The sequence below is a fragment of the Mauremys mutica genome, chromosome 3 (assembly GCF_020497125.1).
Source record: "Mauremys mutica isolate MM-2020 ecotype Southern chromosome 3, ASM2049712v1, whole genome shotgun sequence".
Classification (NCBI taxonomy): Eukaryota; Metazoa; Chordata; order Testudines; family Geoemydidae; genus Mauremys; species Mauremys mutica.
In genome coordinates, this window is record NC_059074.1 from 57,328,698 (window position 1) to 57,352,478 (window position 23,781).

The following is a 23,781-nucleotide window of genomic DNA, read 5'->3' on the forward strand; positions in this document are numbered from 1 at the left end:
TGACTGTCTATTTAAAAAAATAACTTCCATTTTATTTAGCAGGAACATACTATATTTATACCACCACAGTTAGGGCCATATTGTACCATTATTTAAATGATTTCAATGAAGACTTCTGCTTAAAAAATGAAAGCAGGATAGATCCTTAGTATATTTTTGAAAAGCATTAAATAATATTTCTCTGTTGGTGACTCTATTGAAGCAAGTAACATCCCTCATTGTGACACCAAAGTCATTCAAATTTAGAGAACTGGAGTTACAGATCTTAGGGGAACATTTTCAGATGTGCCTAAATCCCATTTCCATTGAGATTTCAGTGCCTAAGGGCTAGATCCAAAAGGATACTGAAGTGCCTCACTGCCTCTTTACATGCCCAAGTCCGCCATCTAGATACCACTGACATTCACAAAACCACTGCTCAGCTGCTGCCTAACCCTGTAGGCACTTAAATCCCCATAGGCACCTAAGTTTCTCCCAGTGGCTATGTGCAAAGTCATCCAAACCCTGACACTGCCCCATAATTAATGAGCTGTTTAGAGCCCTTGCTCATGCCTGGCCAGGAGTCTCAAACTAGGCCATACAAGAGAGGGGGGATGCACCCCCTGGATCCTCGCACCCCCCAGAAGTATGTAAGGGACACCTACATGTGCACACGCTCTGCCCACACTAGGACCCATATGGTGCCTTCTCCCTTCATGTGGCTTTGGCAAAAAACTGCAGCGGAGCCGGCCAGAAACTCCAGCTGGTAGGGACAGAAGCGGCCAAAGCCCGGACCTGCAGGCATCCAGAGACTATTCTGCAGCTTTGACTGGAGTTTCTCTGCCTTGTGCTGAGTGACTGTTCCTGCCAACCCTCTCGTTCTCCCACCGTGTAGCTTCACCCCTCACCTGTAGGGTCAGATATACACCTTACACGCCCCTAGGCACAGCATCTTCTGCACCCCCTGCCTAGAGCCGACCTTCATGTTTTCTGTAAAAAATGAAATTTTTAACCCACTTTTAACTTGTAGGCATCCCTAGGCACATGCCGACTGTGCCTATTGGAAATCTGGCCTTGCATAGCCGCTCCTCTTACTCCTTGACCTGCTCTCCCAGCCCTTTCCCTTCCCATTTAGCTGATCCCCTAAATGGCCTCCCACTCTGTGAAAAAATCTTGTGGCACTAACATGCCACTTGCTGCCATCACATTGTTGACTCCACTTGTGTGTTCTACCCCTCCCCCCACTTGAGTCTGTCTTGTCTGTGTAACCCCACGGCGCTCCCCTGGGCTCCTGGGGCTCTGTGCACTGGTAGCTTGGGCGGGAGGCAGCACTGTCTCTGATAGGCAGAGGGTCAAGGGCAGACTCAGCCTCTCCTAGGCAAGTCAGCGGGCGAGAGGAGAGACACCATGTCGAGCGCCAGGGGCCCTGTCGGCGCAGAGGCCAGAGAGCAGGGGGTCTGCTCAGTGTCTGAGAGAAAGGAGGCGGCAGAGTCAAATGGCTGACAAGTAAAAGCTGGGGAAGAAGAGTTAGTCTGATCAATGGGAAGTGAGATGCCTGCCCTGGGCACTCTAGGGAGGGGAGAAGCCAATCTGAGTAGCGTGGAGCCAGCAACAGAAAGGGCTGGTTAGTCCCAGGACTGCACCCAGGTTCCCCTGAGAAATGGCTTCTGGGGATCTGGAGGCAAGGATTTGAAACCAGGCAAATGCCATAACCACTGGGCTATTGGCAGTGCGGGGGATCTCTTTCCCTCTGTTTTCTTTTTGCAAGAAAGGGCTGGCCTGCCTTAGATGGCTAACTGCAGGAGAGGGTTCACAGCTGAGAATCTCAAGTGGAGATAGGCACTTCCCTCTACCTGTCAGTCAAGTGCTTAAGGCCCAGATCAGTGGGAGTTAGGCACCTAAGCACCTTTGTGCATCTAGCCTTTAAGCCCTGCCCTTTCCTCTGCATTTTGCTTCTGGATAGCTTAGGTGGCTCCCTGATCAACTTGCTGGCTTCTGGGAATCTCTTTGTTAAGCACCTAACTCTTCCCATATAATGCATGTGGTATCCAGGCACCTCAGTCAGGGCTGTGAATTCAAACAGGCAGCAGGGCATCTAGGAGTTAGGCATTGCAACTAAGTCTCCTATGTGAATCATGTCCTATATCCCTTCACATCTTTCCTCACACTCCTCCTATCTGGTGCATTTTTAAAAATTTTATTGGACCTTTTTTATTTTATTATTTTTATGAGTTAGTTGCCTTGAGGAGCCTTCCTAGATTTAGGGCTATAACATTTTTTACATTAGGTTACTTTAACAAGAGAGAGAATAGCCTAAAAGTATTTGCAATATAAGTTTGAATAATGACACAGCATATTCTGACTTGGTGTATTCCTATTTGAGTATATTTGTAAATGGGAAGCAATAAAATAAACTGTAAAAAAATAAACCCTGTAAGAATAATTTGTCACTTGGAAAATTTTGCTCATTTACTTTCTGCTAGCCTGTTGAAGGTTCAATTGAGCGATAATATTTTTTTATCAATGAGGCATTATGAAAAAAATACTAGATCCATATGGAGGGACAGGGCTTGACTCCATGTTCTGTTGCTCCTCTTCTTTTGTCTTATTTTACATTTTGAAAAAATCCTTTACTGAAACTTTTGGTTTCTTCTTTAGCTCACAAGTTTTCATATTTTGGCTGCTGAGTTACATGACTAGTAGGAAAGAAAAAACTGATGAAATGGATCAGCAAGCTCAAGCGCCATCTGACCTAGAATGGTTCTTCTGTCTTGTCAAGATCTACATAGGAAGGCTTCCCACTCCCCAGGCACTTAAGAGTCCTAACTGAAGGTATACACAAGAAAACCAACAGACTGTGGTGACTATGACCTTTCTGCATGGCAAAGTTGAAAGGTTATTAGCAGAACATAATTTAGAAGAGAGAGTTGAGGGGAGGAAAACATTGAAGAGGGTGAAGAAAAAGCTGAGGTTTCTAGGCCCTGATTCATCAAAGCATGTACTTAACTGTAGGAATGTCAGTAGGGCCACTGATTTCAATTGGACTTCTTGTGTACTGAAAAGCATGTGGTTAACTACTTTGCTCGATCAGTGTTTTTCTGAAGACAGTGATATTTTCAAGCATACCAAGAATTTTATCAATAACATTCTGAAACAAAGGTTTTTGAACAAGTAGTGAAGTTGAAAAAACTGAAAATGCTGAAGGCTTCAGGTGACTGGGAGAGGTGTGATGTTTTATGGAACAGGTAGTATCTCATTTGGTCATAATCAGTTTAAAAGATAACATTTTTTCAGTATAAAATTAGGTCATCAGAGGTGATTAACAAAGTCAGAAGCAGGGGAGAGCTTTGAGGCACAATAATTGTTATTGTCTGTCTTCTGAGCCATCTGATCAATCCCTTAAGACAATCAAGTCCAAAAATGACATCCTTATGGTACTGTAGATCATGAGATTTAATTTTTCTGGACATCCCAAGACAAGGAGGAAAAAGCTGAATGTGATTAAACAAAACTTCCCTGCAAAGGAATTGAAGAATGTGTTGTTAACTCCCTTGTAACACTCCATGGCTATGACTACATTTGGAGCTGGAGGTGTGATTCCCCGCTTGAGGAGACATACTCGTGCTAGCTCTGATGGAGCTACTGCACTAAAAATAGTAGTGTAGACTCAGTAGCACAGGCAGTGGCATGGGCTAGCTGCCCTGAGTACATATCCAGGGAGTCTAACCAGATTTGTACTCACAGTGGCTAGCTCGCCACTGCTTGTCCTTCGGCAACTATACTACTATTTTTAGCACACTAGCTCAATGAAAGCTAGTGCAAGTCTACTTGAGCTGGAAGTCACATCCCCAGCTTCAAGTGTATTCAATACAATATTCAATATAAGATAATATTTCATATTTTGACATGCAATGTCTGCTCAGTAGTTAATTTATTAAATTGAGACTGAATTTTTCAAACACTTACGGGTATGGATAACTTTATATTCCTGTGTAAACTTACTCATGTGTGCAAGTGTTTTCAGGAGGGGGCCCCCAAATGAATAATTTCTGGTTAAGGACTTGGGATCAAATAATTTGGATACAATATCTTTCTTCATCCCTTTTCTTTTTATGAATGAGGCTGTGTTAAGGATGTTCACTTACATGTGGGTTTCCTATGAATGCTGATACAAATTTTGCAAGAAGATCAGTTTGTTGCACTAATAGCACGACTTTTTCAGTTATCTCTTTTGAACTACACTCTACAGAGTTACACTTACTATTTGAGTTTGAGATATTACTATAAGAAGAAGTAGATTATTTTAATACCAACCATGCAGTCAGGCTTTAAACTAAAGGAGACCTGGGAAGCTCCCCCATCTTGCTCTCTTTCTGGATTGTAGGAGCCTTGCTTTCATAGAACTCCCTCTCTTCTCTAGCTGGTGAAGTGAGGTTTCAACAGGCAGAGGAATCTAAAGTGGAAATAGCAGATGGTGCTGATGCCTGGCCTTCCCAGCTTTCCCCCCAGTGGGTGGAACAACATCGTCACCTAACAGGGGAAGAAAAGATGTCTCAGCTGAGGGTCCTCTAAAGAAAAATCTGCTTTCCCCTCCCTCTTCCAGGGGTAGAGGAAGAGAATCCCCATCACCCACCAACCTTCACTCTTCCAGCTCCCTTTCCTCCCTGGGAATGTGGAGAGTGAGGAGAGAGGGAGACAGAGTTTTGCATAACATTTCTCTCTTGAAATGCATTTTAAATCTTCTAAGATGCAGGGAAATTACTTTCAGCATTTCAAAATTTCCACACCCTGCTCCGAATCCTCCATATTTTATTTGCTTTTACATCAGTATGGATACTTATCTTAGGCAAATCCTCCATTCTGGTGGAAATTGGAGTGGGGGACAAAAGAGATGTGTCTCTAGCCAGATCCATGTTTTGCACAAGTTCTGATTTTCTCCTATCTCAAGAAATTAGCTAATTTTAGATATTCTTCTTTTGTCCTCATCTATATCACCCCATTCACAGATTATTGAGTCAGAAAAGAGTCCTATGATAACCTAATGTGACCGCCCATGTAATACAGGCCATTGAACTTCCTTGAATTCATTCTTTGATTGATTTTAAAATTACAAGTGATGGACCTTGGTAAATTGTTCCAATGATTAATTACCCTCACTGTTAAAAACTGGCACCTTATTTCCAGACTGAATTTGTCTAACTTCAACTTCCAGTCATTGGATTTTGTCTGCTAAAATAAGGAGCTCATTACAAATTTTTGTTCACCATGTAGGTATTTACAGACTATGATCAAGTCACCCCTTAACCTTCTTATAGTTAAGTTAAACAGATTAAGCTCTTTGAGTCTCTTACAAGGCATAATTTCTAGACCTTTAATTATTCTCATGGCTTTTCTCTTAACCCTCTCACAACATCCTTCTTGACTTGTGGACACCAGAACTAGACACAATATTTTAGTAGTGGTTGCACCAATGTGAAATACGATAACAACATACTAAAATAATAAACCTCCCTACTCTTACTTGATATTCCCCTCTTTATACATTCAAGGATTACATTAGCCCTTTTGACCACAGCATTACACTGGCAGCTCATGTCCAGCCGATTATCGGCCATGACACCAAGTCTTTTCAAAGTTACTGTTTCCCAGGATAGAGTCCCCCTTCCTGTAAATATGGCCTATATTCTTTGTTCCTATATGTATAACTTTATGTTTGGCTGAATCAAAACACATAGTGTTTGCTTCTGCCCAGCTTATCAAGTGATCCACTGTAGTGACTACTCAGTAGCTGTGACTAATCCTCTTTGTTATTTACCACTCCTCACATATTTGTCTCATCTGCAAACCTTATCGGTTATGATTATATGTTTTCTTCCAAGTCATTGATAAAAATATTATTTAATGTGGGACCTAGAACAGAACCCCACTAGAAATACACCTGTTCAATGATGATTCACCACTTACAATTACATTGAGAGATATCAGTTAGCCAGGTTTTAAATCAATTTAATCTTTGTTGATTTCATATTGTTCTATTTTTTAAATAAAAATGTCATGTGGAACCAAGTCAAATCATTTGCCTATTACATCAACATTATTATCTTTATCAACCAAACATGTGATCTCATTAAATATATATCCAGTTATCAAGCTAGTTTGACAGGATCTATTTTACATAAACCCATTTATATTGGCATTAATTATATTAACCTTGAATTCTTTATTAATTGAGTCCCATATCAGCTGTTTCATTATTTTGCCATGGATCAATCAGACTAACAGGTGTACAATTATTGTGTGACAGACTACACCCCTGCACTCACACCCTACACCAGGGATCGGCAACCTTTGGCACACAGCCCACCAGGCCAATGGGGGCGGTGGGAAGCGGTGACCAGCACATCCCTTGGCCCGTGCCGCTTCCCGCAACCCCCATTGGCCTAGAGCGGTGAACCGCGGCCAGAGGGAGCTGCGATCGACCGAACCTGTGGATGCGGCAGGTAAACAAACCGGTCTGGGCCACATGCTAAAGGTTGCCGATCCCTGCTCTACACACTGTTATAATAATCTTTGTACAATATATGCCATATAAGGTATCATTTGAAAACTCATAATTTGCTGGTTAATATTGTCCTGATAAATATGTATGGTAACATTGCATGTGAAGTTATAAGATTCCCCTATATGATGTTATTAACACATGTTCCAAACCCTACAGCCCAGCCCAGGCAGAAGTCGGCAAATAGGTCTGTCCTAAACAAAGGAATGTGTGCTTGCCTTAATTTGCATTTAAGCAATAAACAGAGTCATGAAACAGGAAGGGAAACCAAAAGAAGCTCAAACAGGTGGGGAAAAAAACCAGCAGGGAACTCTTTGTCTCCTGGTTCTAGTTCTCAGCTGGAAATATTTTTCAAGAGGGGACTGAAACAATAAAAATGAGAAGCAAACACCCCAAGACTCACCTCTCTTTCTTTCTGTCCTTAGCATTCTCTGTACCTGAGAAGACAAAGGAAACAGCCATTGGACTCTTGGGTAGGGGTTCTGACTTATAGAGGTTAGTCAGTAATCTTGCTGGAAGCATGTGGTGAGAAATTTTGCTTGAATCTATAGTTGGTTAAGATAAGCACTAGAAAGCATTTTATCTTTACAGTAGAACCTCAGAGTTACGAACACCTTGGGAATGGAGGTTGTTCGTAACTCTGAATAAAACATTATGATTGTTCTTTCAGAAGTTTACAACTGAACATTGACTTAATACAGCTTTGAAACCTTAGCATGCAGAAGAAAAGTGCTGCTTTTAACCATCTTAATTTAAGGAAACTTTCTCTGCTTGTTTCATTTACCTTGTCAATTTTTTTTTAAAACCTTCCCTTTATTTTTAGTAGTTTACATTTAATACAGTACTGTACTCCATTTGCTTTCTTTTTTGTCTCTGCTGCTGCCTGATTGCGTACTTCCAGTTCCAAATAAGGTGTGTGGTTGACTGGCCAGTTCATAACTCTGAGGTTCTACTGTACTTTTCTTGTAACCATTTCTGACTTTTACGCCTCATTACTTGTACTCACTTAAACTCTATCTCTTTGTAGTTAAGAAACTTGTTTTAGTTAATCCAGTGTGTTTAAGTATCTGGGTAACTCCATTGGTAGGTTTTGGGCATTTACAAATCCTCGATGACAGTTAGCAGCCATAACATGAATTGTGGAACGAATCCCAGACTATAGAACCAAACAATTTCCATAGAAGAAACAATAATAAAAAGAAGCTTATAGCTGAGGAAGTACAGATTTGGACAGCATAGTAATTACTGTATCAAACGGAGTGCCCCAAGGGTTGGTTCTGGGGCCGGTTTTGTTCAATATCTTCATTAACAATCTGGAGGATGGCGTGGACTGCACCCTCAACAAGTTTGCAGATGACACTAAACTGGGAGGAGTGGTAGATATGCTGGAGGGTAGGGATAGCATGCAGAGTGACCTAAACAAATTAGAGGATTGGGCCAAAATAAATCTGATGAGGTTCAACAAGGACAAGTGCGGAGTCCTGCACTTAGGACGGCAGACTCCTACGCACTGCTACAGACTAGGGACCGAATGGCTAGGCAGCAGTTCTGCAGAAAAGGACCTAGGGGTTACAGTGGACGAGAAGCTGGATATAAGTCAACAGTGTTCCCTAGTTGCCAAGAAGGCTAATGGCATTTTGGGCTGTATAAGTAGGGGCACTGCCAGCAGATCGAGGGACGTGATAATTCCCCTCTATTCGACATTGGTGAGGCCTCATCTGGAGTACTGTGTCCAGTTTTGAGCCCCACACTTCCTTGAAGGATGTGGAAAAATTGGAAAGAGTCCAGCGGAGGGCAACAAAAATGATTAGGGGGCTCGAGCACATGACTTATGAGGAGAGACTGAGAGAACTGGGCTTGTTTAGTCTGCAGAAGAGAAGAATGAGGGGGGATTTGATAGCTGCTTTCAACTACCTGAAAGGGAGTTCCAAAGAGGATGGATCTAGACTGTTCTCAGTGGTAGCAGATGACAGAACAAGGAGTAATGGTCTCAAGTTGTAGTGGGGGAGGTTTAGGTTGGATATTAGGAAAAACTTTTTCACTAAGAGGGTGTGACGCACTGGAATGGGTTACCTTCCTTAATGGTTTTTAAGGTCAGGCTTGACAAAGCCCTGGCTGGATGATTTAGTTGGGGATTGGTCCTGCTTTGAGCACGGGGTTGGACTAGATGACCTCCTGAGGTCCCTTCCAACCCTGATATTCTATGATTCTACGGAATAAATTGTCTTTTTATTCATTTGCTTTTCTATGGTACATATTTCTATATTATCTGAGCACCAAACCATAGGAATTTCACTAGTCTAAGCCATTAAAAATCATGAGATTTAAAAAAATAAACATGGGTTTATTTTTATTTGTCTTCTTTTAAGCCTATAGGGGTCATGTTTTCAAGCTTTACTATGCAAACATGAGGTCTGGAAATTTACTTTTATACAAAATGAAAGCTCATACTGTCATGTAATCACACCTTAAAGTTGAGGCTTTAAGACAAACAACCAATATCACAAGTCTCAATAAAATCATGAGCATTGGTATCACTGCCTTAGTACTGAAACATAATGAATTTATCTTCATCTTACCTTTTGTGGTAAGGAAGTATGACTGTTTTGTTTCACAGATGAGGAGCTGAGGCACAGAGACATTAAATGATTTGGTCAAGGACATGCAGGGAGTCTGTGGTAGGGCCAGGAAATCAAGTACAATTCCCCTGAATCCCAGCCCTGTGCCTTAACTGCATGACCATCCTCAGCACTGCCAACTCCAAATGTTCCAAAATCATGAGACTGTCTTAAAAATCATAAGATTAAAATAAAATAAATGCATTTTGGGTTTTTCTAGTTCTTCAACCTTCAGGGTATGAGAGGTATGTATGTCACATTTTTTTTATTATTTTCTCTGAACTATGAGGGCTAAATTTCTTTTTTTTTTTAAAAAGGAAAGCAGAGATTTGCAAATACTCATGACTCCAGATGTTGGGCTTTAAGAAAAAACAATTATTGCAAGACTTAAATGACACATTTTAGTTGCCATTTTCTTCAAGCTTGCTTTCCATTCTTGACTGAAGCATTTTTTTGCTGCTGTTTCATGTGGTGGGCCTGAACAATGAAGTGATAATGCATAGTTTTACAGCTGGAATCAGATACTAGCACTGATGTGAGATCCTTGCCAAGATTCCTCACAGGATTCTCTCTGTTGAAAAGCCAACTTATCTCCACATGCAGCCAGCTCTATTCATATATTCCTCTCAAAGTTAGTGACAATAAATATTATAAAATCACACAAATCCAGATGGCATGGGTTATAGTTGCCAGCCGTTCAACTACTTGTGAGTTCTATCTCTTGTTCTGCAGCTTTGCGCACACAAAAAAAGCTCTAGTCCTGTTGCAATTATTTTTAAGCCACCCTTTACCCATATATATTTTCAAGTCTTGGTCTACAATAAGTGTAGGAGCATAGCAAATTGTTGGTAGTAAATCAAAGATTTGGCCACTGTACATGTTTTCAAATGGTGGCCTTAAACTCTCCTAAAATAAGAGCATCCCAATTTTTACATTTGAAGAGAGACTGTTTCAGGAATTCTACCTATATATGCTAAGTTGTTTAGATTCAAAAATTCCTGCTTAGCACTGTACAAGGGTTTGCTAGGACTCATCCCCCTCCGGGGTGGCAGGGAGCCACACCGGCTCACTACACACAGTTGGTCCCGGGGAATTAGTCTGGCTGTGGGGTCTCCCTCAGTAGCCCTTGCTGTAACTGGCAGAAATATGGTTAGCCCAGCCCTGGCTCAGGGCGGGGCAACACCACTAAGTTAGGAGCTCAGGCCCTCAGGCAGGGCTGAGCAGTAACCATAGGCTCCAGCCTCCACAGGCCAGGGAGAGGGGGAGTCTGCCACCCAGGAGTTGAGTGGCAGGGGGGACGCAGGCCCTCCCACTCCACTGGATCCCAGCCTGGGGCCCTAGTAGCGGCCGAAGATCTGCTGCTTAGTCAGTGGGGATCCTGGCTGCAACACACCGACATAGGCTCTGGTAGTGCTGCAGCCAGACTGGGGTCAGCTGCCCCTGGGCTACTTCCACACTCCCTCAGGCCCTATCTGGGTCCTGGTGTTGGCCTCTGGGGGATCCAGGAGCATGGGTTCTTCAGGTCAGGGGTTGATTGCAGGCCCGGCAACTCCTCTGGATAATGGATGCAGGGTAGGTCCAGCAACTCCTCCGGATAGCGGGCGCAGGGTAGGTCTGGCAACTCCTCCGGATAGCGGGCGCAGGGCAGGCCCAGCCAGTCTGGGCGGCCGCCTTGGGGCGCGGGGGTTTCCCAGTCACGGGCTCCATTAGGGACGTCTGCTCTCTCTGGCGGCTGGCCTCCTACTGACCTCTGCGGGCCGGCCTTTATAGTTCCGGGTCGCCGCCTGACCCTCTGAGGGGCGGGCTCAGAGTTCCCTAGCTCCGCCCACTCCGGCCTCCGGATGGGCTCTTCCCCCTCCGGGGCGGTGGGGAGCCACACCACCGCAGTACAGATGGGCACTACATTAGCCTTTTTTCAGTCATCCAGGACCTCCCCCGATCACCATGAGTTTTCAAAGATAATGGCGAATGGCTCTGCAATCACATCCGTTAACTCCTTTAGCACCTTTGCATGCAACACATCCGGCCCCATGGACTTGTGCTCGTCCAGCTTTTCTAAATAGTCCTGAACCACTTCTTTCTCCACAGAGGGCTGGTCACCTCCTCCCCATTCTGTGCTGCCCAGTGCAGCAGTCTGGGAGCTGACCTTGTTCGTGAAGACAGAGGCAAAAAAACCATTGAGTACATTAGCTTTTTTCACACTCTCTGTCACTAGGTTGCCTCCCTCATTCAGTAAGGGACCCACACTTTCCTTGACTTTCTTCTTGTTGCTAACATACCTGAAGAAACCCTTCTTGTTACTCTTAACATCTCTTACTAGCTGCAACTCCAAGTGCGATTTGGCCTTTGTGATTTCACTCCTGCATGCCTGAGCAATATTTTTATACTCCTCCGTGGTCATTTGTCCAATCTTCCACTTCTTGTAAGCTTCTTTTTTGTGTTTAAGATCAGCAAGGATTTCACTGTTAAGCCAAGCTGGTCACCTGCCATATTTACTATTCTTTCTACACATCGGGATGGTTTCTTCCTGCAACTTCAATAAGGATTCTTTAAAATACAGCTAGCTCTCCTGGACTCCTTTCCCCCTCGTGTTATTTTCCCAGGGGATCCTGCCAGTCAGTTCCCTGAGGGAGTCAAAGGCTGCTTTTCTGATGTCCAGGGTCCATATTTTGCTGCTCTCCTTTCTTCCTTGTGTCAGGATCCTGAACTTGACCATCTCACAGTCACTGCCTCCCAGGTTCCCATCCACTTTTGCTTCCTGTACTAATTCTTCCCTGTTTGTGAGCAGCAGGTCAAGAAGAGCTCTGCCCCTAGTTGGGTCCTCCAGCACTTGCACCAGGAAATTGTCCCCTACACTTTCCAAAATCTTCCTGGATTGTCTGTGCACCACTGTATTGCTCTCCCAGCAGATACCATGGTGATTGAAGTCCCCCATGAGAACCAGGCCTGTGATCTAGTAACTTCTGTTAGTCGCTGTAAGAAAGCCTCATCCATCTCATCCCCATGGTCTGGTGGTCTATAGTAGACTCCCACCATGACATCACCCTTGTTGCTCACACTTCTAAACTTAGTGAATTCTACAATGCTGGACCAGGTCCTGAGAAAACCCAGCCTAAAGTAGGCACTGGCCTCTTAATCAAAACTCTGCTCACATTATAGGAAGGTATCACCTGAATGAATGCCTCAGGATTTCAAATATGACACAAGTCACAGCTGAACGTCTTGTTATTTCTACTTAACTCCACTGACAGAAACTTGCAGTGGGAATTTTGCCTGAGTAAAGAGTGAAGGAGTGCATCCAAGAGCAGCACTGCCAACTCTTATGAATAACACGATTTTGGCCCTGACTGCGGATGATTTTGTGATGATGTGATAAACTACAATGTCCACATGGCTTTTAGACAGCAAACTATAGCTCTTCCACTGCCAGTATTTCTCCTGTAGCTACTCTGGCAACAGGCAAGATGCTAATGTCAGGGATCGTATTTCTTTCCCTTTCCCTTACCGCAACTTACTTTTCTGCTGTAGTACAGACAAGAGTTTGGTCTTTCCAGGCTTTTTGATTATATATATACAATTTTACAGTTAAATCTGCCCTAGTTGGAGTGTGATGCAAAATCTCTAAAGGAAAACATTTACTAAATCTATCTACCTTTCTATATCCAAGAACTTAAAATCCTTGAAATAATTGTGACTATTGTCAGTAACAACTTTTTATGGACAACACTTTCAGGGTGTTTCTCCCACGTTTTAGTACTTGTTACCCACCTACCCACCCACAGTCCCCCAAGGCTCCTCTCTGGGAGGATTTATACCTTTCAGTTTCAGTGGAATGGTGTCCAACTCCTCTGTAGGGCACGCCAGCCTCCTTCAAACTCCTCTGTAGTCTTTGCAGTTTTCACAGTGTGCAGCAATTCTAGTTCTCTTCTTCTTCTCCAGCAGGGCATGGGAACCTACAGTTGAAATCCAACAAACTGGCAAAATCCCTAGAGCACAATCCTTACATCAGACCTTTCTGGAACTTGTGCTGCTCCACTGCTGGGTCCTCCAGGTTGGTTCCCACTGTTCCTGTTTATAAACTCCTCCTCCTCCCTCCCCCTCCCCAGTTCTACTCTCAGAGATTGACTCCGGATGTCCTACCAGGCTGCTTGCCCACAATGGAGAAAACCCAAGTAGCTTCAAACAGATAATGAGCATATATACTGCCTGCCACACTCTGGATGATTCTGAGTCACATCTCCCTCACTCTTCGCCCCCCCCCCGCCCATTACTCCAGCAAGTCTGTAGGCAAAGAGTCCCCCAAAACAAGAAACCATATATCTTTCCCACTGTTCCTTCCCTCATGTAAGTATAGAGAAGATAGCTCAGAAACTTCTGTTCTCCCTGTCTCATAACACTAGAGCTAGGGGGATTCAATTAAATTAAAATGTGGCAAATTAGAAACTAACAAATTAAATGCTTTTTCACACAGCATGCAAAGAGACTGTGGAACCCAGTGCCACAGGAAGTTGTTGAGGCAAAGAATTTAACAAGATGCAAAAAGGGATTGGACATTTATATGGATAACAAGAATATCCTTCATTATAATAATAAATGCTAAAAATCATTTTGGAAGAGATATTAAGTCTCATGCTTGAGAGTTTAAGCCAATCTCTAATTATTGCTTACTGCAATGTTCTTGTTCCTACCTCTGAAGCACCTGGTGCTGGGCACTGTTTGAGACAGGATAATGGACTAGATGGACATCAAGTATGTGTTTCTAGACAGTAGGGAGTGGCTCTATAGGGGAGTAGTTCAGCACATTGGTGACAGGATGCAAGAAAACACAAGAGATATTTGTGAGACAAGTGGACAAACATTAAACATGTTTTCTGATGTTTTATTCCTTCAAGGGCCCTTTCAAACCCTTTCCCAAAAAATTTATCAAGCTACAAAAGAAACATATTGAAAACAATGAAAAATTATATTGTCCAATTTAAAGCATATCTTATCACATTAAGGAGATTGATTGGATATTGTTTTTGGCAAGGGCTCCTAAAGGACACATTAATAAAATGTAAACCTTGCATTTGTTTTGGTTCTTTTGCTATCCACGCTGAAAGTGTATTTTATTTGGGCATCACAGCAAATCATATGTCTTATAGTACTGGTTAGTGATAAACAGATCCACAGCATGTATTATAATTTCAAACAAACAACTCTCTGCCCTGGAGGTAATTACCAGGAACCTCTTCAGCACAGGTCCTTAAAACTGAATGTGTCTTTTAGTATATACAGTTAACTTCATTCAAAGACAATATGAAGTGGTTCTTACTGTATGCCAGCCAAATTCTGCCTCAGTTTACCCCCCATGGAACTCCATCCAGGCCATGGAGTTGTACAGCAAGTAAGTCAGTACAGAGCCTGGCCCTGTATCTATACTCAATCATTCAGATCTGCTGCATTAGGGAACTAATTTAAAATTAAGCACTGGTGTTCCTAGACATGCCCCAGTGCAGCTTTAACACATTTTTAGCTTGAATCAGCAGAATTTCTATAATTATTGTATGTTTGCAAGAGACTTCAAGATTGAGGTAGGGAGAAATGTTTTATCAGCAGAGTTTTATTCAAAGTGGGCAAAATTATTTTAAAAGCACCATGGGGAAATCTGCCTGCTTGTCTGTAGCATTTTATCTTTACTAACATAAGCAAGGGCTGATAATTGACCTTAATACTTTAGAAGAAAAGTTTCAGGTACATGCAGCCAAAGCCTAACTCAGACAAGTAGTCCCACAGAAAACAATGGGATTCCATATATTAATCAGGTGAGCAAGAGTTGGATGTACTTATGGCCTACGGGGCCAATCTCCTATTACATTGGTTTTGTCGGTGTGACTATTGCTTTCTACCTGGTGTAAGAGAGTAGTGGTGTACTAATTTAGATGGAATATATGGGGGCCAAAGAGTTAAAGGTGTTAACATGAGCCTGTAACTGTCCAACATTGAACAATATTAAACAAGGTTTGGGGTATGGTATACAGAGACCTCAGCCTTCTTCATACCAGGCCAAACAATTAAAAATCTTTTTTGCCTTCTATTAAAGACACAGAAAAGAAGGAAAAGCAGTTAAAGCATTTGAAATAAGGTATTCAGTAAAGCTTCCATTTTAACAATACTCCCTGTTCCCTTTTCCTTCAGCTGAAGAGAATTTATAGAAATAAACTCACCTTTATTGACAATCTTGTAGATGCTAATAACTCTCCTTTCTGGGGACAAGAGAAGACTTCAATTGAGACCGACTGGACCTCTTTTTGTTGAATGCTGTCCCATTTCCTAGAAGGCAAAAGAAGACAAACACACACGACGGGAAAGAGAAGAACAGCAAAGAGAGATAATATAGCTTCTATCTCTGGTATTAACTCTCACTGGCATCCTCCCCTCTGGAAAAACAGAGGCACAATACATGGCTTTATTAGCCACTCTGAGGCCTGGCAAATGTGTACTAGCATCAGGATGTTTGGGGCATTGCTTTTAACTACTTTTTGGCCACAGGCTTACAGCAGTGTTGCAAAATATGCAGTCTTGGATGGCTGAGCCAGATTCTTACTAAACACAGTTAAAAAGGGAGAGGAAAGAAAATAAATAACGTAGCAAAGAAAAAGGACGCATAGGGGAGTGACAAAGTCTCACAACCTAGGTGGTGTTCAGGATTTAGCTGAAACCTGTGGAGGCAGCAATGTCATCTGGCTCCCTTTCTCTGGCTTGGTCTGGTGAGGTCAGGAAAGCTCTAGATCAGGCCAAAATTAGTATAAATATTGGTATATTATGCTAAAATTAGCAATAAAGATTATCTTCTAGAATCTTAATGTTTTTAACTGAATATATTTTCATTAGGAATCTTGGTATACCACACAATTCTTTCTCATTGGGTGGGGATAGCTTAGTGATTTGAGCATTGGCCTGCTAAACCCAGGGTTGTGAGATCAATCCTTGAGGGGCCACTTAGGGATCTAGGGCAAAATCAGTAGCTGGTCCTGCTACTGAAGGCAAGGGGCTGGACTCAATGACCTTTCAAGGGCCCTTCCAGCTCTATGAGATAGGTATATATTATACATATATTCACATTTAAGATAAAAGGAAATTCAGGAACCATTTGGAAACTTAGGCTGCTTATTCACGGATGGTAAAATTTTCAAAACTGCCAATTTGAGCTAGACGCCTAAGTCCCAATGACTTGCATCAATAAAGGTTTACAGCAATGTTTTTCAACTGGCAGATCATAACCGGGAGTGGGGAGAATGGGTCATAAAGGCAACTGAGGGCCATGAGATGTTGAAAATTTTATAACAATCTAAAGTTAAGAAAATTTAATTTCCTGCACACCCTTATCCTTCAAGGTGACGTGTTCACTCTCAACCTCTGAAATCACATACACAAATTAGATAGGCTTATTATAATTGATATACTTTTATTCTTACTTTTTTAGTAAACGTAAAGGGATAATTTTTATTTCAAATAAGGGGTTGCCAACATGAAAAATTGAGGGGCTGTCTGCACCAGTGGCATGTAAATTCTAGTGCACTAGTGTGTTGCACATTAACTGGCCCATGAGGACCCTCCTGGCATGCACTAAAAGTTTTCTAGTGCCCAGTTTGAAGTGGGACATTAACACACACTAGACTAGAAAACTTTTAGTGCATGCCAGCAGGATCCACACCGGCCAATTAGTCCACAAGACGCTAGCGTACACTTGAATTTACATCCCTTTGCTGTGGACTAATGCACCACACAGAAGCGGCCTGAAACCCCCGCCCCACACAAGTTTATGGGATTGAGAACTTAAATTCTGAATGACCTGCTTAAGTGTGGGATGCTATGGTAAAATTTTCAAGAACTAAGTGACTCAGGCTTAGGCTCCTAAGTGCAGTAGGCACTTTTGAAAACTTTACTCTGGATCTTTATTCAGAGGCCACTGGTTTAGGCCTTCAAATGAAACGAGAAGTGAAAATGTGAAGTTCCTTTTTTCTATTTTTATTCAGAAATTTGAACAGGTGTCACACTTGTTTATAACCATGTATAGTGTTCGTTAAACTAAACTAATAACCCTAATCTCGATCTACCTGTGAAATATGTTAAACCACAAAGGAAAGAAATAGCTGGGTTTAAACATTTTTTTCACACATTCAATAAGTCTTGAAACCATTATGGATATAGAATATAAATAAATACATATGCTTGTAAAAGTGTAAAATGAACATTATTGACCTTATGTACATTTAAAAAAAACAACATTGCAGAAGTTTCTAACAATACAAACATTGGACAAAAAGAATTATAATACAAATAAAATGTGATATAGGGGCATGTAATGCAGATTTTCATAGGGAAGAACCAAGGGAAAGAGTACTGTTTTAAATTCATTTCAATATATGTTGACCAGGATCAATCCTAAACAAAGGTATGAGCTTCCAAATAATTGCACTAGTGCAGACACCTGTGCCCAAACAGATTATGGAGGGCACAATTTGATCTGCAGGAACTTTATCACTGGTTATGATGCACAAGAAATAACCCAGCTTGACTCTTAGGGCAGGTCCATACTCACCGCGCGGGTCGACGCGGTGAGTTCGACTTCTCGGAGTTCGAACTATCACATCTGATCTAGACGCGATAATTCAAACTCCGGAAGCGCCGCGGTCGACTCCGGTACTCCACCACTGCAGCTTTTAGATAGGGAATAAACTATGCACCACAGTCACAATGAACTGCTAACATCCATAGAGTATACCTCTGAAGCACTATGTTTTATAAAGTTATATACTGAAATATATCAGAAGCTGATGCTTCCACAAATCTTTATAATTACCCAACATTTTGATAAAATCCTTCTTGTTATTTCTTCAATGGATCAGGTTTAAATTGCAAAAACTCATTGCTGGTGATTTAACTTTCAAACAACAGTGCAAGGATAGGTGATTTCTAGGAGTGGTAGCGTTTCCTAAGACTTTGTTTTTGCAGTTTATTATCCAACTCCATGAAACAGGGCCAGTGAATGATTATATTCTATGCATCCGAAGAAGTGAGCTGTAGCTCACGAAAGCTCATGCTGAAATAAATTTGTTAGTCTCTAAGGTGCCACAAGTACTCCTGTTCTTTTTGCGGATACAGACTAACACGGCTGCTATTCTAAAACCTATAGAAAAAGTGAAATGTAATTTGTTAAAAGAATTTCCCCCCGTTTTGTTAGTTTAAAAGAACTACTTTTGAAACTAAGTGCAACTGTCACTAACATTTTGGTACTTGATAATAATGACCAATATAATTCAAATTAAAGTGATGTTGCTGTCTCCGTAAAATGGCACTAGCAGGTTCCTGCTAGAAAAAAATCTCAAAGCAACAAAGAGATCCCTGCATAACTACGTCAAACAAGATTAGATTCTAAATTAATCTTCTCTACTCAGCTCTGTGTATAATAAAGGCATTTACTGAGTCTCTAGGGGCAAGGTGCAGGCATTGTGATCTTACAGCACTTCTTTGTCAGGTGCTGCATAAAACTACTAAAGTGAGAGCCATGTAGCCATCTTCCATTTCAGTTACAACAGAACGGTAAGGAGAGGGAAAAGAGAAAGATGAATGGACAGAGAAACTTCTACTTTCCTCCCTTATATGAGGCAAAAGTGTACAGCTTTGAATAATTAGCAGACAAACAGCTCATCCTGGTGAAAAGGGAGGAGGATGACAAAGACAATTGCTTTAATTTATTCTGTACTTGTCCCACAGGTAGAGCTCCTATTAAAGTCAGGGGGAGATTTGTGCACACCATAGCTAGAAAATCAAGCAATATGTTAAAATGCACCTTGACATTAGCTAACAGTGTTTCTTAGATTGAATACTAACAGTTTTGAAATGGCAATGAGTACCCAAAAAGGTAGTGAAGTTAACACTTCTGAGTGTTCTGCATATATTTACATCCAGCATTCTGCCACTGAGGACAAATTTTATAAGGAAGAGCCAGTATTAATGACGATGTGATAGAAAATCATTAGTTTATGCTCTTGCTTTTTGGCAGTGGCTCAGGGATATTTTTCACAGCTGCTTTGATGTCACTGATGGACAGGATTCAGACTGGGACAAAAAAGTGTGGTGGTATTTTACTGAACTATGCCCACAATCCAGGGCAGCTGAAATATCTAGAATACTTAGCTTCAGAGTTTAATATCCCACTGGTAGTAGGAGGTAAAAAAGCTTCAGCTTGGAAAAAAGATGACTAAGGAGGGATATGATAGAGGTCTATAAAATCATGACTGGTGTGGAGAAAGTGTTATTTACTCCCTCTCCTAACACAAGAACTAGGGGTCACCAAATGAAATTAATAGGCAGCAGGTTTAAAACAAACAAAAGGAAGTATTTCTTCACACAATGCACAGTCAACCTCTGGAACACCTTGCCAGAGGATGTTGTGAAGGCCAAGACTATAACAGGGTTCAAAAAAGAACTAGATAAATCCACGGAGGATAGGTCCATCAATGGCTATTAGCCAGGATGGGCAGGGATGGTGTCCCTAGCCTCTGTTTACCAGAAGCTGGGAATGGGCAACAGGGAATGGATCACTTGATGATTACTTGTTCTGGTCATTCCCTCTGGGGCGCCTGGCATTGGCCACTGTCGGAAGGCCGGATACTGGGCTAGATGGACATTTGGTCTGATCCAGGATGGCCGTTCTTATGTAATTCCATTTCTCTGCGATGAGAGTGAGTCTACAGTCAACAACTGTATACTGCTTCAGTTCTTATTCAGAAAGTTATCTTTATCACTTAATTCTTTACAAAGAAACTGATGGGGCCACCACACTGTCTATAGAATGTATTACTGAGCACTAGCTCAATCCTACCCCGGGATGATATGCCAACAAGGAAGTAAATTAAAATAACCATGTTAATTTCAAGCTTCGTTAGAGATATGGGCTGTGTGTGAAGTATTCTTTCCCCATCAATTTTTCCATCTGGCAAATACCCTCTTCACTGTTTGGAAATAAACATCTGAGAAGAAAGAACTTTGAACTATTTCAAATTACTCAACAAATTGACCAAAATTATGCTCTGATAAATCCATGTAAATCCATCTGTGTAAATTCATCGCTGTACAAAATATCAATGCAATATAAATTGAGGAACTGAGCAGAAGTTGGCCAATTCTCTCTAAACTGAATTCTAGCTCAAACTGAAGCTGAATAGAAGATACAATATTCTCCTATTAAGAGTTTTGGAAACATCACTGGTTACTATTATAGGATCAGTATCTAGAGGGTGTTTATAGTCAATGACATTTGGTGGTGTCCAATACCTCACAGCATTAGCTCTTTAAGTAGTCAATATTGTACACAGGTTTGAAAATGTAATGTCTTCAATAATATACTGCAGCTGGAAGCAGCCTGGGTAGACAGATCCGTTCTAGTGCCACTCCCACTATGACACTAAAAATAACAGTATGGATGTTGCGGAATGGGTGTCAGCTCGGAGTAGCCACCCGAGGTTGGAGCCAGGGGATTGGGCGGGTTTGGACTTGGGTGGCTAGCCTAAGCTGCTGCCAATGCTACAGTGTCCATGCTGCTATTTTTAGTGAACTAGCTCCAGTGGAGCTAGTGCAAGTCTCTCTATCTGGGCAGGAAGGCTCGCTCCTAGCAGCAATGTAGACATACCTTACATATGCCCCCAATCCTGCAACTGGATCTGTGGCAGCAGACCCACAGGCCCTGTGCAGAACCTCAGTGACTTCTATGGGGTTCTGTACACCTTGCGATGTTATTATTAAACTGCAATTCTTAAAATGCTTTAAAAAAAAGAGTGTTTTCAGAGTACATTTCTTTAATAAAAATATTAAGACTTTTAGAAAAAGAAACACTCTGGGCTTAAACCTGTTCTCCTATTAATGGTGCTTTTGCCATTGACAACAAAAGGAGCAGAACTGCATCATTGAAAAGTGCTTATATAGACACACATTAAATACAGCAGATTATATATACTGAAGCACTTGAATAAATAGTCAGATCTACATAACATTCCAACACACTGCCAAAATAATGCTGCTAAAGTGAAGAGGCTTTATTATTATTATAGATTTTGGCTGCAGTTATTAAAAATATATTTACCTGAAAGGAAGGAACTCCAAGTATATAATTTTACAAACAAACAATTTAAAATACTGCAATAAGCAACAAAAACTATTGCTTTTTTGTTTATACATTTTTGGCATAAAACATTGCCATACCATTACAGAATTATAAAATATATTTTTATAGTACCTTACAAATCCAGAAACTGGTTACCACGTCTACCACATACATATGGTATTGGTACTAACAAACATGCACAGCATTCTGTAATTTAACACTGCAAAGGAATACAGAGTACAGAGCAGGCCCATACATAAAAAATAACATGTTGCCATTTCATGTTACAAGTAAAAAAAATTTTTTTTTTTATTTTTTTTTTTTACAATTACTGCACTTTTTCCTGAAATACATTTTAATAACCACACACACAATAAGTCCAAATTTTACCAGTGCATAAGTACATCCAACCATCTGTCACTGAACTTAAACTTCAGAAAGAGCGAACAACTAGGAAGTTAGTTAAGTCACAGGAAAGGAATAACTAATGACTAGTAAACATGCCCTGAGCAGGTCCCTCCAAAAAAAAAAAAAAAAGTGCTAAAACCTTATTTACTATGAAGACAGTAAATTTCACATAATTAACTACAGTAGTAAACACATTCAGTATAGTCTAGTTAATGGATATGTTTCCAAATTTATAAGCATGTTAGAATAAAAAGTGCTGAGTTCCCTAGGAAATAAGAAACTATTTAGAACTATTTGCCCACTCTTCTATTCAGCCATTTACAGCAAACACCTTTATGTTTTCTAAAACAAATATGGAAGCGATTATAAAGGTTAAACCACAGGGGTCTCAATTTAATTGATTTCCATATGATTTTGAATTACATTTTTCAGACTGCATCAGATTAGAATTTATTTTCATCAGACGTATCAAGAATAAAGCACTTGCATCCGAAGAAGTGGGTATTCACCCACGAAAGCTCATGCTGCAAAACGTCTGTTAGTCTATAAGGTGCCACAGGATTCTTTGCTGCTTCTACAGAACCAGACTAACACGGCTACCCCTCTGATACATGAAGGATAAAGCAGTTTTTTTTAAAAGAGTCTATTTGTATCTTTCCCATGTTCTTTGATACTCAAGATTTGAGCTGTACAAGTAACATATGTGAGAAAAAATAGTTTGTAGGATAATGTGGTGCCCAAGAGAGACTGATCACAGAGAGAGAGGTGTAAATTACACTGCAATGTTGTATTTAGTTAGATGTTAGTAGCTAAGCCAGCCTCATTTTGCAGCAAATCCATCACAAAGTAGTGATACATTATCACAAACTAATGGGCAGATAGGGCACTGGTTTTCATGGTTCAACAGGGGGAGAGAAGGGGTTTTGAGCATCTTATTAGGTTCACAAAGAGGCACAGTGAACTTGCCAGTCTGCATCCTGCACAAAATCCTCTCCAATGCACAGTGTCCTGACCCAACTGCTCTTCTCCAATTGTACCATGGTATATAAGAAGAGGATGAGTTAGTATGGGGCAGAGTGAGGTGGCTATTAATGGGCCTTGTTAGACCATTCTTGACCCTCAATGTCCAGCATTCAGCAGCCAGATTGGGTAAAATAGTTACTTCTGTGCAGCTGCATTAGCAACGGGAGATATGTACTAGGACAGCAACCACTATTACCTAAATTGGGGACGACGCTTGTCACATGCTCAGGATTGTATCTTTGCCTTCTGCATTGTCAAAACTCTACACCCACTTCCTATCCCTAATTTTTGACCTAAGAGAGATCTGACATTGGTTTAAACAGTGCCATAGTACCACCACTACTATTCTCTCCAAACATAAATCTTACCTCACTGGGCTTTGTGCTAGGATTAGGCTTTGCCTTTGAGTAATTACTTTTACACCATTAGACAAATAAAATTATTAATTTTGTTCTGAAGATGGAATTTTATTTTTAATACTTCACTCATTAAACACTGTATTTTGAAACAGTTCTGTAATTATTTACTCACCAGAGGCAAGTCATCCTTTTTTGGCTGTCAAGTAACATATCCTTACTGTCATCATCATGATAAGGACAAATTAATACATTTTCCTGGGCGAGTAAGTTTTCATTACAATTTATCAAGGTGGTTGTACACTAAAATTAAGGTGACTAACATTCACTTTACCCACGATATTCTTTTAATGTATTTGTTAGAGTACAGAGGCAGGTTCTGAGTTAGTAAATGATATCATAGGTCAAAGTGTATAATCTACAAATTGCTTTCCATTTATTTAATGGGGAAAGCTACTGGTAGATTGCTGCTTTCCTAATGTAAACCAGATAAACTTAGCAGTTGTCAATGAAATTCAAAATTATATTTTTCATACTTCTGACAAACGTGCACAAGAAAGTTGTGTTTTTCACTTGAACAGAAAAAAGCTTAGTCCATTAAATCTTACTATAATTTATTATTCATTTTCCAGTGGAAAAAAATATCCATCCTTTCCTTTGTAAGGAGAATAAAGGATTTTTGTAGCTTCT